General features: G+C 41.6%; 1 protein-coding gene across 5 annotated transcripts in view; it reads right to left on the reverse strand.

The window, feature by feature from the left end:
- LOC127573482 (inactive rhomboid protein 1-like) overlaps positions 1 to 10,729 on the reverse strand; it is a 268,766-nt gene extending 258,037 nt beyond the window's left edge. For 2 of the 5 annotated variants that reach the window (XM_052021753.1, XM_052021746.1), the window contains exon 1: positions 10,487 to 10,659. The gene's annotated coding sequence lies outside the window, so the exon portion shown is untranslated. Of the gene's footprint in view, positions 1 to 5,898; positions 6,742 to 10,486 lie in introns of those variants that run through there. The other 3 variants (XM_052021748.1, XM_052021747.1, XM_052021749.1) reach the window with 3 other exon arrangements.
- Positions 10,730 to 17,867: the final 7,138 nt, after the last annotated feature.

A 17,867-nucleotide genomic window follows, 5' to 3' on the forward strand; every position in this document is an offset into this window, starting at 1 on the left:
GGATTGAAATTATTTTCACCCAGTAGTAATAAGTAATTCTGTCGTTGTCAGAAACAAAAAGCTGCATCATACATCAATGACATTTTTAATAGATTGAACCACAAAGTCATTTCTCCCCGGCCCCATCAATAAAAATAAAACAACAACTCCTTTCAAATACATCAACAAACTATAGCAATTTTCTTTTTTTTAAATCCAAAGTGCATCATCTCTTATTCTGATCAAATTCACAAGCTAAAACCACAGTGCTATGGCTAGTAGAGATTACGAACAGAGTCAAATGCCAGTAATGGAAATATTGGGCAAGGTTTATGATGTTGACATGGGATACAGAATTACTGGAAGAACAGCAAGACAGTTGTGCCAGCAAGCATAAGGCCAGTGGAAGATGATATGTTGACCCAATTCTTTCATTACCCCCAGCCATGATATCTTCCATATCAGCCACACATTCCCATTTAATAAGCTAGAGTGCAAAGTGTCTTTTTTAAAAAAGTGCCAAAAGGGTCTCAGTAAAATTTGAATAATTTTTTCATTTATATATGAAGCAAACTAACACAGCCAAACCTTCAGTTTGAACAGAGCTACACCGATGTTACACTTGGGCAAGCCAGTAGATAGGAACCTGTTTGGACCACTGGTGGCTGGACAGACAGTGACAGATTCTCTGTGGAGCAAAACTCTTCCTATTAACTTCAGCAATCACCTGGCTTGACACGCTATGCGTGGTCCACTTGTGTCAATAAAAACTTAGTGCTTCAGGCATAGGGAGAAAATATTTCCAGATTCATTTTCTGAAGTGGTCCATTCTGGTAACTCTGATTACACATGATATAGACAGAATTTGTAGTCCATTTTGCTAAACCACAGCAAATGCAAAGGCAGAGTAGAAGCTAGAAATAGTGAAAATTAGATGCAGCATCATGCAAGGGAACATGAAAAACATGAAGAAATTATGTTTTCTTCATGAAAAACATGAGACCATCTCTCCATCAGATGCCAGGAAAGAACAGCATTTCAAGAGCTCACAACCTTTGTGCAAGATTGCATCATGACCTGGTATGGAAACTCCTACGCACAGGAGCACAAGAGGCTACAGAAAGGAGTAGTCTCAGCAAGTTCCATCAAGGGTACAGCTCTCCCCACCATCGAGGACATCAACAAGAGGCAATGTCTCAAGCTGGCCACATCCATCATCTGGGACCCCACTATCCAGGCCATGCCCTCTCGATGCTGCCATCGAGTAGTAGGTACAGGATCCTGAAGACCCATCCTTCAAGGTTCAACAGCTTTTTTCCCCACTGCCATCAGGTTCTTGAACCAACCTGCAAAACCCTAACTCTACCTCAGACTATATTTCTTCTCTCTCAACTTGCACTAGTGTTGTAATGTTTATTTTGTCATGCAAGTATCTATAATTTATGTTTAATTTAAGTTTATGCTAACATGTTTGTCATGTTTATAATGTACTACGCTACTGCAAAAAGGAACTAATTCTACTTCTCAGGGCATTTATATCCTGTGTATGTATGCTTATGACAATAAACTTGAACTTGAAGGTGGGAGGGAGGGCAACATAACCATGAATAACTGTATTAACTGGAGCTGTTTTTATTTATTCATTCATGAGATATAACAGCACTGGCAATGAATGGGCATCCCACATACCTCAGAAGGAGACAGCAGGCAGCCAACTACTTTGGCGGGTCTCAAGTCATATATAGGTCAAACTAGGAAATGTTAACAAATTTCCTATTCTGAAGTACCTTCGCGAACCGTGTGTGTGTGTGTGTGTGTGTGAGTGTGAGAGTGTGTGTGAGAGTGTGTGTGAGAGTGTGTGAGTGTGAGAGTGTGTGTGAGTGTGAGAGTGTGTGTGAGTGTGAGAGTGTGTGTGTGTGGTATTTTTTTTTACACAAATCCAGTAACTTCAAGCTTATTATTACCAATTCTAACCTTTTATTCCAGATGTAATTATTTGAACTTAAATTCCTCAGCTACCACACTGGGATACTAAGCAGAGTCTGTTGATCAATAGTCCAGCCTCTGGAAGCTAGTACAATAACTTAAATGCCTCAAAAGGATGAAGTCAACCAGAAGCAACTCAAGTTTGGCTTGAAACATTAATTATCCTCTTGAGGAAAAATAAAATTGGCCAGGAATCATGCATTATGAAACTAAAGGGGAGTAAGTGAATTTAAATGATACATTTAAAATCAATTGAGAGCAAAGTCTTGGAACATGCTAATGTCAGGGTTTTGTTGCCAGCTACTCTACTTGAGAACAAATAAGACATAGATGAAAGCAAGAATTAGATGTTCAGCCTAACTTGCCTGCTGTCATTCAATAAGATATTGGCTAACCCTTTACCCCAGTACCACTTTCCTGTGCTAGTCTCATATCCCTCTGTTCCTTTAATATCCAAAAAGATCTACGAATCTTGCTCTCAAACATACTGAGCAACTGCTCTACAGCCTCTTGGGTAGAAAATTCCAAAGATGCACCATCCTCTGGCTGAACAAATTTCTTATCTGTCCTGAATGGGCAACCCCTAATTTTGAGGCATTGACCCAGGAGAAACATCTGCCCTGCCAAGGCTAATAAGAATTTTGTATGTTTGATTGAGATCACATCTCATTCTTCCAAACTCAAGAGTACAGGCTCAGTCTGCTTAACCACTCACGAGAGACTTTGCCCATTCCAGGATTCAACCTGGTCAACTTCAGTTGCACTTCCCACCTTCCTCACCACCCCCACCAGCCAACTGTAAGCAAATCTTTCCTTAGCAAGGGAGACCATACCCATACAGAGTAGTTGTGTGGCTTCACTGAGGCTCTATACATCAGTACTCGTATTCAAATCTTTGTGCAAGGTCAGCAAACCCTTTGCCTTCCTCAAGCTTTGCTGCACCTGTTACCCTTCAATCATGTATGTACAGGGACACCAAGGTCCCCTAAAAACCAACACTTCATCTCTCACCATTTGAAACAAAAATCCTACTTTCCTATTTTTTCCCTACCAAAAATGGACAATTTGCATTTTCCCCCCACATTATATTCTTTCATATCCTCACCCACTCAGGTGTCTCTATCCCCAAGGCCACACTGCATCCTCCTCACAGACCACATTATCATCCAGTTTTGCATCAACCAATTTAACATATTACACTTCATTCCCTCATTCAAATCTTTGATGTAGATTATGCACAGCTGGGGCCTCAGCATCAATCTGTGACATCCTACCAATTATAGCCTCTCAACTTAGAAGTGACCCATATATTCCTACTGTTTTCTATCCATTACCCAATCATCAATCTGCAGCAGGACATTACCCTCAACCCACATACTCTAGTTTTCTTTCACAACTCCAGCGCCACCTTTTATCTGAAGGTCCATATACACATTAACTAACTCCCACCTTAATTAATCTACTCTTACAACCTCAAAAGGAACATCTGTCAAATATCACTTCCATTTCATTAATCCATATTAGCACTGACCAATTCTATTGGTTCCTTCCCACCACCTCCCACCCACCCCCCCCCCCCCCCCCCCCCACCGCTGTGTCCTGTTACCATTTCCTTAATGATTATAACATTTTCCCTACTACTGACACCAGGCTCAGTGCTCTGTAGTTCCCAGTTCACACTCTTGCTCCTCTTAAATAGTGGGTTCACATTTGCTACCTCCTTATCAATGAGAGCTGACCTACACTCCAAAAAAAATTGTAAACATGAATGCTGGTACATTGAATATGTCAATAACCATCTCCTTCAAAATTGAGCTGCATTTTTATTAATCCTCACATTTTATCTACAAAATTAATACTATGCTTAACTAAAAGAAATACATACATAGCATAGTTCTGCAGGAAAATGTCTTAAGTTGATTTCCTTTTCTAGCTCAGAAACTTATGAACTTTGAAGCTGTTGTGCAGAGTTCAAAAAATTGAAATATTTCTGAAAGATTCTACTTTGCTGAACATTATCACAGCAAAGCAGCACAATAATACATCACAGTGTGTGTACTGGATAAAGGTTTAAACCCGACATTGGTTAAGTTCCAAGTACCAGGTAAAAGGGTGGAGAGAATTAAAACCTTTGGGATATTATAATCCAGCTTTTTCCTTTTGCTTTGTACAAATAATGTTATTTTAAACCATTTACAAAGTTCTATGCAACAAAATTCTTATCAAATAGGAACTGGAGGAACAATGGGTTAGAATACAATCCATTCACCACTGAGATGCTTGTTCAAATCTAACCCAAAGATGAAATGAAAGCAATCTGACTTGTGTTCCCAGGGGATATGGATCCAGTTCACAGCTTGAATTTATAATTCTAGGTTAATTAGATGCTGTAAAGAAAAAGCCCAAAGTGACTATACTGCAGTGAAGTACTGCACATGCATTCCAAAAATGCCAAGATGCAAGAAGCAAAACACTGTCTATCCCATCTTGAGTTTTCCATTCTTGTTATTAGGTCAGAATCTCCCGCCAACCTTCCTCTTCCACTGGGCTCTGCAGGTGTGGTTTGATGCAAAACGTATCACTCAGTTCCTCCAGCATTACATTGCAGCTCCTCAACCACAGGCCAAGGCCACTAATGAATGAATTAATCAATTCTACTTTGACTGTATAAAACTATATAATCTCTACTAACATTTCTGCAAGAAAATTAAATGCTTCATTCACTTTTCTGCAATGACCATAACTCAGCAGCACAAGTCATTTGGTCAATTAACCTCATTCTCCACCACCAACCCCCCCACCTCCCAAAATAGAGCACTACCAAAAATTGCATTATTGATGGCAAATCCCAAAGCTTCCATTTCACAAGTCTAGTCATATCTTAGCCTTAATCAAGGCACACAAATCTGCTTGCACAAAATAACCTGTCAAACTGCCTTTTGAAGTGTCATTTCTTTAACTCTGGTACCTTTAGAAGCTAAAATGACTTATTACAAGAACTGACAGAACACAAAAACTCAAGAACAAAAAACCCTCCTGGAATGTTTAATGAATGTACAATATAATGCCCCACTCAAATGCTGATGTTAACACTTAGTTAACAGCAAGCAGTTAAGTAGAATTATTGATGGCAACGTAAGACAAGATTTCTTTGTTAGTCACATGCACGTTGAAACACAGTGAAATGCATCTTTTGCGTAGTGTTCTGGGGCAGGCCGCAGGTGTCGCCACGCTTCCGGCGCTGACATAGCATGCCCACAACTTCCTAACCCGTACATCTTTGGAATGTGGGAGGAAACCGGAGCACCCAGAGGAAACCCACGCAGACACAGGGAGAACGTATAAACTCCTTACAGACAGTGGCCGGAATTGAACCCGGGTCACTGGCACTGTAAAGCATTACGCTAACTGGTACACTACCGTGACTGAGATTTTGGGTTGGCTTTTGTTCTATTAGCCTGGGAGTAGCCAATAGAAGGCAGCATTTTTTTTTAAAAATGGATAATCAAACAACCATCTTAGCAACACACATGCAGTTAAACGTAGAAATGGAATTTGGACCCAAAACATTGTTTTTTTTTCCCCCCCACAGACATTACCTGATCTGATGAGTGTTCCCAGCTTTTTCTGCTTTCATTATTGTAAAAATCCATGAGTTGCTCTCCCTAAAATCACCTCAGCATCAAGTGCCCTACTCAGGTGCATTGAACAGTACCAAGCTGTTGTACCTACTTCATACATGGACTAACATTTTAAGGCTTAACCCTTCTGTTAAAAGGAAGTTTAATGGACAAAGCACAAGTAATATTTCACACACATGAATAAGCTAATTCTCAGTACAAGTATAAGATTTATTAGTTTATTATTATTCAAAATCATAGTTTTTTTGTTTACTTCTGCAATTTCTTCTCAATCTAATATTTCCTTCTGTACCTAATTTTTCATTGAATGTACTGTTCTTCTCACACCTGGAGTCTGCACTCGTCATTGATGATTTTTCAATCTGGCTGGTTATGCAGTCGTATGCCCTATTAAGATTTGCCTTTTGAACAGTTGGACAAGAGGAAGGAAGGAAGTAAAAAAAATCTTATGGGCCAGTCATTTCCACTCCAAACAGAAATCACCTCATTACCTTAAAAAGAAACAAGGAAAGGTGGCCCGTTAAGATTGATCTCTGGCCTGGTCACAAGTACATTTTATACAGAACGACCAAACTCGGTTTAACTGGTAATTTACCTTCAAACAAAGCAGCAGAGTTGAAGAATCATTGCGTCATTCAAAGGAGGCTGGTGGAAAGCTTTAGTAACTATGGGTCTAACATCAAATGGTCTTCCTCAACATTGCACACTTCCTACCACGTTAAGGCTTTAACTATCACCCCATAGTGCAAATTTATGAATAGTCATACAGGCAGAAACAGGTCCCCTGGTACACCATGTCCAAGACAACTATCTACACCAACTCTACACTAATTCCATTTTCCCTCTTGCATTCTAATCAACTCTCCCCCTGCCTATACTCCTGCCACCCACCAACACTATGGCAATTCATCTACCATGTGTCATTTCCATAAATTGATGCTACAAGGTTCCACCTTGTCCACAGGAAGCCCATTATGCCAATTAACAATAAGGGGCCAGATCTTGCTGGCATAGACCTACCACAACTGCCCACACTGACCTGCTCTGTATGAGGGAGCACTGCTTGCTGAAACAAAACTGAATTAAAAGGAACTTGTGTCCCCATCCTTTCTCATTCCTGCAGTCCTGCAAACACCATAGATATCAATGGGGTCATGGATCCTATGCCAGGTACAAATATGGGGTCAGTTCTCCAGAAATCCCATCAAGATTGGGCTCTGCCACAGGAATGCAGAGAATCCTGTGTAGAACAACCTGACAGATATGACACCTGGTATCATTAAATTCAGAACTCCCTGTGTTAATTCCATCTGAGCGAGCCCCAGGACATACTGCCATTTAAAGAATAAATGCAAGTGGTTCTACTCGGAACAGATGGCGTTTACTAGGCCAATGTTTCTGGAGGTCAGCCTTGAATTCATGCACTGGCCATATCACCCAGTGGCATGAAATAACCAGTTCTGGTCTAAATACCTGGACCATTTAAGATCCTTAAAGCAGCATAACATCATCCTGCAACCACTCAGGTTTCCAGACCCAAATGTTCACTAGTATTACATGCACACAGAGCCACTGTGTTTACATAATTCCACACTCTATATGATTTAGTAAAGGTACAGACAGTGTTACACTGACATCATTCCCCTCCATGCTTCTGACAACTCTTGCAACACATCCCTAGTTGTTATTAGTCAATTAAATTACCTTGAGATTCCCAGTCCTTTACCCACAATACACATTAAAACTGGGTGTACTTTCCTGGCTATTTTGATAGCTTTAAAAATACCACAAAAAGTTAACATATGCACTTCTCTAGTCCCCAAGAACCTATCCACTTCAGTAATTTTTGGATGATTTGTGGCAAAGTTCCTGCAATTTCCTCCTTTGCTTCCTTAAGGATCCTCAGATACATCTTATCCGGTTCATGGAATGTATTTAAGCCTGAACAGCTGTTAGCAATCATGCTGTTGGAAGTGATGGGGAAAAAAAAATGTCTTCAACGCTCCATGACCTGATAGAAGCCTTTACAGGTACCAAAAGGGTCTGGCGGCATACACACATTTCCACAGACTTTAGTCCCACTGCTTCTAAACAAAATATACTTAAAAGGCCGACTTCATGTGCTTGAAGTTTTGTCATGTTTTTGGGAGGTTAGAACACACTAGTGGGGACACTCAATTATTTCATGAAGGTGATCACGAATGCAGTGGGCGAGAGAAAAAGCCATAAGTGCCAAACTGCTGCTATTAAATCCAACAAGGCATTCAGGAAAAAAAAACCTTATCTAGGTGGCAGTTACAATGTGGAGCTCAATGGGAATCTAAGTAAATATGAAGAAGAAAGGAATAAAACAAAATGTTGCATTCTCAAGTGCAGTAAGCATTCTTCACTCCCTTCATTAATTTTTTTAAATCATTTTCATGTCTTCTTTAAAAGAGACACTTATGAAATGCCTTGGTTTTGAAGTTAATGCAATTTACCTTTATGTACCCTTTTTCTCTCATGGTGCCTAGTCAAACCCTTCAACCAGGCTTTACCTTTGCTCTGGTCTACTCCATTCAGGAGCACCTTATTGAAAGAATCCCTAATGTTTCCACTGGTCACGTCCAAACCTCACAAGAGCACTTGACAAAATTTAGCTTTCTAAAGAAAATTATGTTCAGGAGCTATGAGACTAAAGGCACAGATTAACTGTAAAACATTGCAGCAAAATAATTCTGTAGTCTTCCCAAAACCTTTACTCAGGATAATCTGAAACTTTAAATATTTTGTGGATATTTTATATTATTAGCATTACATACATTCTAGATTTTTTTAAAAGTTGGTAATAGAAGTGTTTGAACTTGGTTATTCCCTCAAATGCAGGACAACCCCTAATCCACAATTGTTTTTTCATAAAATACTCTAACTCTCTCATCTATTTATTGTTTCAATTGACACGAGTACAAGTGTCATCATTGTGCTGCTTCTTGCTTTTTGTTCACATGGTACATTATTTAATAGCATGATTACATCAATTTTGTGGCAGTGAAATACAAGTTTAAGCAGTACAAAAGAACAGGACTGTGTCTGACAGAGGGTCTTGGACCTGAAACATTAACTCTCTCTCTCCAGACACTGCCTGACCTGTTGAGCGTTTCCAGTATTTGTTCTTAGTTCAGATTTCCAGCATTTTATTGCACCATCTTCTTCCTTCCCCTCTTCACCCACCACCCAATTTCCACAGGATTTCATCCACATTGTATGAAGTGATGATCAGAACATGCATTGTAAAGGATTGGTAGAATGATGACCACTGCACAAACACAAGTTGGGCTTCACCACCTTAGTTGCTGCACAACAGCTAGTCATTTTAGAAAAAGGATTCAGAATGGAATAGTTTCTCCTTGGAATGGTGATTACTTTCTGGCAAAAAGTCATCAACTTAAAATCTTAGTATTCTCTCCCACAAGTGCTGTAACAGATGCTAAAGTGTTTCCTGCATTGTGTTTCCATTTGACCATGTTCCTTCACCCTCAGGTAACTTATCCAAAAAAAACTGAAGCGCCAAAAGTATATCACACCAACAACACAATGAGATGTCTCTTATTTAATCACATCCTTCAAGCTGTTGCTTCAAACCAGCCTGGAAGAAATACAGTTGACGTTGCAAAATGAACCGCTTTCCAACCAGAGGATTAAGTACATCCAAACAAAACACAGCCAACTGGAATACTGTAATAGCACTTGAAGGAAATTGTTGAGAAATTCGACACGCATTGTTTAAATAGAATAGACAGGACAGGCAATGGCAGTTTACAGAAAATAAAGCATTCAGGTCACTGATAGAACTCAATTGTGCCTGAAGCACTTCGACTGGCGTCAGTCCCCATGTGCGCTCCGTTTCCCATTTACGCCAATGCACGTCTTCCGCAGACAAACAAGCTGTAATACTTTACTCAAATCCAGGTAGAACTAAAGTAAGGAAAGAACATCGCAACAAACAGCCTGCAATAGTCCGGGACAGTCCACCGACCCTGCACATGTTCATCTTTAAAAGCCTGGAAATCCTGTAGCCCAGACACGAGCAATGTAATATATCCTGTTACAGTGATCCCATTCCTTACTGTTTGCCAGCCGTTCTACCTTCACTATAGCAACGCCCCTTTAAGAATCCGCCGCAGACAGAGTCGGGATGTAAGGATCCGCACTTCCGTACTCCCGGGAAACTAACTGCCGGCAACAGGTCGTGAGGTGGGGCTGTGGAGAGAAGCGGGCAACCTCCGGGGCTCGGAGCTCACTCCGGCCTCTCAAATCCGCCACAGAGCCTGGCTCCGGCAACTCCAGCCCGTCCTGTCCCATACACAAACACACCAGTCCCAGCCCTTTCCACACCTTACCCAAAGTCGCAACAATTCCAGCCCGTACCGTCCCACACACACATACCAGTCCCAGCCCCTTCCACATCCGACCCGGAGTCGCAGCAACTCCCAGCCTGTCTCCCCACACACACACACACACACAAATAGCCAGGACACCTCCCCACAACCGGCACCAAGCCGCACCCCTTCCCAACAACCCCCACCCACATTCCACCACTTCCCACTGCCACCCACCCCCCCCCCCCCCCCCCGGCACTCACCACCCCCTTCTCCCCTCCCCCCCCAGTAAGCACCCTCCACAGCAGCACATGGGCAGAGTGGCGGCTCCGGGCAGAGCGCAGAGAGAGTGGCGGTAGCGCTGCCGTCAGTGCCTCCCCCACCCCCGGCTCTGGGAAGAGGGAGTCTGCCCAAGGTAGCCGCCTCCCTCAATTCCCGTCCGCTCCGCAGCTGGAGACAAACGACCCGCTCCATTCCCAAGCGCAGCTGAACGAGGAGCGGCTTCCCCCAGCCCAGCCTCACCTCTCGGAGTGCCCGCTCGCTGCAGCCTGTCCTGTTCCGTCCCTGTGTCCCGCCAGCCACGCCAGTGTTAACGCCCGCCACTTCCCCTCCGGCCGGGCGAAGGAAAGTCCACAAGCTCAGCTCTGCCGGCCTGACGTCAGGACTTCTAAAAAAAGGGGTCCAGCCAAACTTCAAACAACTTCCGCGCTCCCGCTACCTCTTAAAGGGGCTGCCAGTCGGGCCCTGACAATTTATTTCTTTGCCGACGCAATCCGTGACCCACCCATTTTTTTCCCCTGGAGGGAATTCAAAATTTCCGTGGCTCAGACGCCCAGCTGCTCCGTCATTTCTGCTGCTGACTTTTTGGGAGAGTCATACCAGGGATAAATGAGCTAGAATCCGAGAGAAAAAAAAGGTCTTCCCAATTATCTGTAGCATTTTCTTTATTTGAGTATTTGGAAAAGGTGCCTGCAAAGTTGTAATATTTAGATATTACTGTGTGTTGCAATTGGTAGTAACGTGAATTGGTGTGAAAACAGCCTCAAACTTTCATTTTTTTTCTTACAACGTAATAGTGAACCATTCAGAGTCATTCAGTACGGAAACAGGCCTTTTGGCCCAACAGGTCTACGCTGACCAAGATTCCCATCTAAGCTAGTCCCATTTGCCCACGTTTGGCCCGTATCCCTGTAAACCTTTCCTATTCATGTACCTATGCAACTATCTTGTAAATGTCGTTAATGTACCTGCCTCAACCACTTCCTCCGGCAGCTCATTCCATATACGGGGTACCCTTTGCGTGAAAAAAAAGTTGCCCCTCGGATCCCTATTAAATCTCTCCCCCTCACTCTAAACTTGTATCCTCTAGTTCTTGATTCCCCAACCCTGGGGGAAAAAAACTGTATATTCACCCTATCTATGCCCCTCCTGATTTTATACACATCTATAATATTCCCGCTCATTCTCCGACACTCCAACGAATATAGTCCCAAACTGCTCCACCTCTCTCCGTAACTTAGCCTCTCTAGTCCCTGCAACATCCTTGTAAATTGCGAACCATTTGGCTCATCCAGTCTTTACTGGCTGTCGGACCAATCCCATCAGTTCCATTCCCCCTCATTCTCTCTCGCGTGCTGATCAATGCCTCCCCCGCAACGATTTTCCCACCACCCACCCCCACTTGGGGTAATTAACAGAAGACATTCAACTTAACAACCGGCACATGGCTACCTTAAATTCCAGACCAGAACTCATCACAGAATTGTTACGGCACAGGAGGCTATTCATCCCATTTAGTGTATGCCCGATCCTAAATGAACAACACCTCTATCCCATTTCCCTCTCTTTCTCCACAGCCCTTGACATGATTTTCTGCCATGTCTATCAGATGCCCTATTGAAGGTACTCATTTGGTTTCCAGTATCCTCACAGGCAGTGAATTCCAGATCATAATTACATCCTGCTCATTTCCAAAGTATGGCTGAATGAGGAGCCATTGTCTTGGTCTTCTCCCAACCTTACCTCACTGTATCGCCTATACTGTACTGTCGCATTCGACACCTGTCTAACATTGAAGTTGAGGAAGAATTTATTCTCTGAGGGACTCGACTCTTCCAAATTCTTTATGCATGAGAGCTGCAGAAGCTAAGTCATTGAATATATTCAAGTTTGGACTGATTATTGTTCTGTGGTGGAGTCACAGACAACAGGCATGAAAATGAATTTCCCTTTGTCAATATTTTTATTAATTTCAAATAAGAAGTACAAAATGCATGCAACAAAGGAAAAAAAGAAAATGTTACAAAATAGATTGTATTGAATCACAAAAGAAATCACAATGCTTCATATTGATAAACAAAAAAATATAAATTAATGTTGATAAATTGGAATAATTTTATTATTAAAAAAATCTAACCCCACTACCAAAACCAAAGCTGCTTAGTAACATCCTAAAGACATAGTAGTATTGGCTAATATCTGTACATTTAGCACCAAATCAGTGGTTTTGAAAGTAGTTCAAAAAACGTCCGCATAATATTTGAAAGTTCAGAATAGATCCAGAAATAGAACAACGGATCTTCTCTAAATTTAGATATGACATAACATCCCGTAACCATTGAGCATGAGTAGGGGGAATAGTTTCCTTCCATTTAAGCAATACAGCCCTCCTGGCTATAAGAGAAATGAAGGCCAATATGTGGAAGTCAGAAGACTCCAGAATTATATCTTTTTCTCCAACAATCCAGAATAATGCAGTTAAAGGATTTGTCTTAAAATTTATTTTAAAAATTACGGAAAAAGTTTGAAATACCTCTATCCAGAATTTTTCCAAACTCGGACATGACCAAAACATGTGGATTAAGGAAGCCTCTCCATTATTGCATTTGTCACAATAAGGAGATATATCTGAATAGAAACGCGATAACTTGTCTTAGGACAGGTGGACTCTATGGACCACTTTAAATTGAAGGAGGGAGTGACGTGCACATAATGATGAAGTATTAACCAGTTTAAAAATTTGATTCCAAGTTTCCTCAGAAATTGAAATCTGCAGATCACTTTCCCAAGCGTTTTTAATTTTGTTTAAAGAGACCTTATTCATTCCTGATAATCTACCATAAATCTTAGATATTGAAGCATCATAGATAGGCTTCAAATTAAAAATTACATCCAGTAAGTTCTTATCAGGACTTATAGGGAAGGTATGTACTTGAGATCGGAGAAAATCTCTAATTTGCAAATATCGAAAAAAGTGAGTTTTTGGCAAATTATATTTAGTTGCCAATTGTTCAAACGTTAAGAAATTTCCTCCAACAAACAGACCCTAAAAACGAGTAATACCCAATCTATCCCATTCTTTAACAACTAAGTCAGCCATAGAAGGTCGAAAGAAAAAAATTAGCAAGAATGGGACTAGACAAAGAAAAATTCAATAAACCATAGTATTTTCTAAGTTGTAACCAAATGCTCAAAGCATGTTTAACTACCAACTTATCAGTTAATTTATTTATTGATAAAGGAAGTGAAGAGCCAAGCAAAGAAATAATAGAAAAATTTTTAACAGAATTAACTTCCAAAGAAACCCATACTGGACAGGCCTCATGACCAAAAAGTAAGATTTTGTATATTGACTGCCCAGTAATATAACCTAAAGTTAGGTAAAGCAAACCCTCCATTATTTTTAGCTTTCTGAAAATAAACTTTACTTAACCTAGGATGTTTATTTTCCCATATGTAAGAAGAGATGATTGAGTCAAGAGAATCAAAAAAAACTTAGGAATAACAACGGGTAAAGCCTGAAATAAATACATAAATTCAGGTAAAATATTCATTTTAATAGAATTAATGTGACCAATCAGCGATATAGAGAGGGGTGACCAATTTGGTAAGACCCTTTTCACATAATTCAATAAGGCACGAAAGTTCACTTTAAGTAAGTGTTTATAACTCTTAGTAATAGTTACACCCAAATAGGTAAAATGGTTTCTTACAGTTTTTAAAGGAAGATTCACATCAAATGGTATCAGATTGTTCAAAGGGAAAAGTTCGCTCTCGTGTAAATTCAATTTATATCCTGAAAATTGGCTAAAACGTAAAAGTAAAGAAAGCATAGAAGGTAACAAAGTCTCAACATTAGAAACGAAGAGCAGTAAATCATCAGCATAGAGCGAAACTTTATGGATGGTACCTCTCCTAGAGACACCGGCAATCTTTGTAGATTCTCGAAAAGCAATAGCTAAAGGTTCTAGGACTAGGTCAACTAGCAGAGAGCTCAAAGGGATGGATTTAAGATAAGATAAGATAAGATTTCTTTATTAGTCACATGTACATCGAAAAACACAGTGAAATATATCTTTGTTCTGGGGGCAGCCCACCAGTTTTGCCACGCTTCCTGTGCCACCATAGCATGCCTACAACTTCCTAACCCGTACGTCTTTGGAATGTGGGAGGAAACCGGAGCACCCGGAGGAAACCCACGCAGACACGGGGAGAACGTACAAACTCCTTACAGACAGTGGCCGGATTTGAACCCAGGTCACTGGCGCTGTAAAGCATTACATTAACCGCTACACTACCGTGCCTGGCCAAGGTCAGATCGACTACCTTCTTAGAGAATAGTGCAGCAGGTTGGAGAATCTATTTGACTTACTCTTGTTCCTATTTCTTACATTCCTAGGCACCTGAACACAAACTGCACAGTAAGGCTCTCCTTCTGCATTAGAGAATCAGAAGTGAAGATGGTTCAAGGAGGCACGATGAATATCAGGTGGATAAATATCAACACAAGGCCAAGGAGATGACTGAGGCATTGGGGAGAAGGTGATCGGTGAGAGGTAAGGAGGCCGGAGAGAAAACTGGGATACACAGAGGATATTGTGGTTGCTCTGCATACGAGTTTGGCTTTGGGAGATGATCAGGCAAGACCATGGATGGGCAGAGGAGATGTTAGGGATGCGGCGGGTGGGTGGTAGAGATTAAAAGTTAGAGAAGATATCGGGGTCCTGAGGAGAAGATTCTGGGGAGGTGAGAACAATATCAAAAGGGTGACGGTAGATAGAAGGTTGGTGGGGAAATGAGGAGATACCCATGGGTTCATTAGCAGGCCTTGGAGAAGCAGAGTAGTCCACTCACGGGGACTGAGCTCTTGTAATCTGCCCCACAATGTTCCCCCATATTAAAGGCAGCTGGCCATGAAGAGCCAATGAACTGCACACAATTATTTGTTATGTACGAGCTGCTGTCGCTGAGGTCACAGGTGACCACAGCAACCCAGAATTCCACCCAATGTCTCCGGAGCCGTGTGTATTTTCCTAATTTACTGCAGACTCTGAGACAAATCCAGAGAGCGCCAGGCTACCAACTCAGTTTCATTTCCCCTGACCTTTCCTCTCATTTCCAACTTTTGTGTACTGAAATATTGTTGTTATGCACAATTATATATGAAACATTTGATAACTGGGAGGAACTGTTTGGATGGGATTGCTACCGTTGGATTTGTAAGCAGGAAATGTGCAAAAAAATCCAATCAACTAATTTCTATCGAGGAACCATGTCCAAAACAGAGTCTACTTCATCTTTACGGTTGTTTACAGAACTGTAGTGCAACTCCTGAAATGTTTTTCCTTCTTTCTCCCTCCCTCCCTCTCCTCTTCCTCCTCCCTCCTCCTCCTCCATCCTCCTCCTCCCTCCCTCCTCCTCTTCCTTTTTGCCTCTTATTTGCTGCATTCTGTCTTCTTTCTCGAGGCTGTGCTTTAAGAAGTGACAAATGCATCACTAGCTGAAGGAGAGCATCTTCACATCGTTAGTGTTGGCAATGCATCACACTAGGACTTTGGTATTCATAAGGGACAGAGGCACAGACTGATAATAAAGAAAGGTACTTAGCATCAAGGCTGCTGGCCACAGTCGTCAGCCCTACTATGGATACAACAACTTCTTTGTGAGTTTCAGCTGCTGTTTCAATTTGTCATAACAAGCTGAAACGTACAATCACCATGGATCTGGCCCTAAACCTACCCAACTTCCTGATCCGCAGTGTTTTCAAACCTCACCCTGGTCTCGACCCCGACCATGCCTCTTTCTGCACACTGGCCCCAGACATAACCCTACCCAATTTTCCAGCCCTGCCTGCCTCCGGCTACACACCCATTATTGTTATTTCTCTACTTATACTAGCACAAGACAGAAAATACAATCCAGCTCATGGTAAATAGGACTCACCTGACACTACATGAGAGGAACACGTTATATTTACCAACACCTCAACACTGCATGGCCGACCTCGTGAGTGCGCAGATCCGTGGAGTGTAAGTCAGTGGGATAACAAGGACCCAGTGTACCGTCATATCCATGGTCACTCGCTCTGCATACACTGTTCACCTCTCTGAGTCGAGGATGGTATCTCATCCATGTTAGACAGATTAGGACAGCCAACACAGAACAGGCTTTAAATTTGAAACTTATGTATTATGGATGAATGCCACACCACACCATGCAGTTATTCCAGTGTGGAAACTGAGATAGACTTAGCACTTAAACATATCCTTGAGTTCTGGCTCTATTTCAAGAATCATAATCCCTGATTATCTTTAATACACTTTAGGAACTCTTGATTTTCTTTGATATAACCTTGAGAATGGTTAGTGTTCTGCCACATGGTAGACTCAGCTGACTTGTAGCACATTCAGACCTTAGGCTTCAACTAATGTAATATTATGGAGCTCACTCATAAGCAACAGAACATTAGAGAGTTTCTGCAGCTGCTTAGTGCACTATAATGGCAACCTGTAAAATGTTGTGGGTCCAAGCTAACAATGCCTGGGTTTATTTCTCCTGGAACAAAAGATATACAAAAATGCAAATTGGCTGAATATCAGGAGATAATAGGCAGGATATGACTAGTGGTATCCCCCGGGCATCTGTGCTGGGACCGCAACTATTTACTGCATTTATAAATATAACTCAGCTGATGGAATAGAGAAGCATCTATCTAAGTCTGCTGATAATACAAAGGTAGGCAGTGTTGTAAGCAATGTAGATAGAAGCATAAAATTAGAGAATTAGCAATAGATTAAGCAAGAGGGCAAAAGGGTGGCAAACAGATCTCAATAAAGTCAATGGACTGAAAAAGTACGGAACTGAGTATATTCCAAATGGTGAAGAGGTAGGAACAATGGAAGTGCAAGTGACTCGGGGGTTATGTGCACATGGATTGTTGTCATTGGGAGCATTCAAAAAATAAATAAGAGTCAAAGTCAAAGTTGAGTTTATTGTCATATGAACAAGTACATGTGTGCACAGGTGCAATGAAAAAATTACTAGCAGAAGCATCACAGGAACATAGCATCAGATAAGCAGCATTCGCAAGAAAAACATAAACTTAAATTATACACAATTTCTAGGAGAAAGAATAGAATGACAGCAAAAAAAACAAAGTCCATTTTAGTGCAATGTGATCAAATTGGTCATAGCATTGCTATACTGCAGTGATTAGGGTTATGCCAGTTGGTTCAAGAACCAAATGGATGAAGGGGAGATGCTATTCTTGAACCTGGTGGTGTGGGACTTCAGGCTTCTGTAGCTCCTAGCCAATGGTAGTTGCAAGAAGGTGGCATGGCCTGGATGGTGGGGATCTTTGATGATGGATGAGGCAGCATCTCATGGAGATATTACCGATGGTGGGGAGGGATGTGCCCGAGATGTATTGGGCTGAGTCCACTACTTTCAACAGAATAAGAGGGCTCATGGAATGTTGACCTTTATATCTATAGGATTAGCATACAGGGCCAAAGGCCATGCTGGTATATAAAACCTAGAGTAGGATGAGTAGTTCTGGGCTCTGTACCTTGGCATTGTTTTTGGCCTGCGAGTGAGCTAGGTGTTGCTGAGGCTGAGCAACCTG

Source organism: Pristis pectinata, chromosome 8 (genome assembly GCF_009764475.1).
Source record: "Pristis pectinata isolate sPriPec2 chromosome 8, sPriPec2.1.pri, whole genome shotgun sequence".
NCBI classification, from domain to species: domain Eukaryota; kingdom Metazoa; phylum Chordata; class Chondrichthyes; order Rhinopristiformes; family Pristidae; genus Pristis; species Pristis pectinata.